Source organism: Nannospalax galili, unplaced genomic scaffold (genome assembly GCF_000622305.1).
Source record: "Nannospalax galili isolate Female #2095 unplaced genomic scaffold, S.galili_v1.0 scaffold371, whole genome shotgun sequence".
NCBI classification, from domain to species: domain Eukaryota; kingdom Metazoa; phylum Chordata; class Mammalia; order Rodentia; family Spalacidae; genus Nannospalax; species Nannospalax galili.
Window position 1 is genome coordinate 4,212,796 of NW_008331606.1, and position 1,196 is coordinate 4,213,991.

Consider the following 1,196-nt stretch of genomic DNA (forward strand, 5'->3'; position numbering starts at 1 on the left):
AACAGACAAAAATTAATAGAATAATACCAAGAAGCAATGACTGTAGTATACTTACCACTCTATGTAAATAATCATATCTCAAACTTATTTGAGTTCTTTCAACACTTTCTAGACCTAAATACACTAAAATATGTGCTTACTAAGATGACATAACATATATAAATACAATGGAATATTATTCAGCTTTTAAAAAGAAAGAAATCATATGAATAAGAAGATACAGAAGAAAAGTCTTAATGCATGGGGGTCTAACAAAATTAAACCAGTAGTATATAAACAACTTAAATAGATATATTACAAGAAGCAATGCAATTAAAGCAGTAATAAACAATCTCTCAACTGAAAAATGCACAGGTCCAGTTGGAGTCACAGCTGAATTTTATCAGACATTAAAGAATAATAATACCAGTGCACGTCAAAATAGTCCATAAGATAGAAATGGAAAGAATACTCTCAAACTCATTTTATAAAGACAATATTAACCTAATACCAAAATGCAATAAGGACACACACACACACACACACAAATTAAAGGCCAATCTCCCTGGTGAGCATGGATGTAAAAATTCACATTAAAACACTCTCAAACCAAATTCAACTACACATTTTAAAAAGAGTATTAACTATGACTAAGTGAACTTCATTCAGAGATGAAAGTATGTTTTCGTATACACAAATCACAGGATCCAAAAATCAACATACAAAAAAATTAGTTTTTCTATATGCCGGTAACAAATAGTCTGAAAAACAAATCAGAAAGCAAGCCCATTCATAGCAACTTAAAAATAAAATACCTCTATCGCTTCTTGGCCTTTTGGCTAAGATCACGTGTAGTATCTGTTCTTATCAGTTTAATATCTGATATGTCCTCTATCCGAGGACAATATATTAAACGGATTTTTGGAACTAGGAGATGGAATAGGAGCTTGCTCCGTCTACTCCATGCATCTACCTGGTATTGCAGTATCTCCAGGAACACTGCACCCTCTCGGGGGAGCATGGTTGTTTAAAGAACTTGGGAGGCAGAGGCAGGCAGATCTCTGTGAGTTCAAGGCCAGCCTGGTCTACATAGTGAGTTCCAGGACAGCTGGGGCTACAGGGACACCCTGTCTCAAAAAGACCAAAAAATAAAATACAATAAAATAAAATACCTCAGAATAGTCCCAACCAACAAAATGAAAGAGCTGTACACTGAA

The 1,196-nt window shown here is 34.2% G+C and overlaps 1 non-coding gene across 1 annotated transcript; it reads left to right on the forward strand.

Moving 5' to 3' along the window:
• Positions 1 to 798: 798 nt before the first annotated feature.
• On the forward strand, positions 799 to 989 carry LOC115069203. The gene has a single exon (XR_003848483.1). It is a non-coding gene; the product is annotated as a U2 spliceosomal RNA (small nuclear RNA).
• Positions 990 to 1,196: the final 207 nt, after the last annotated feature.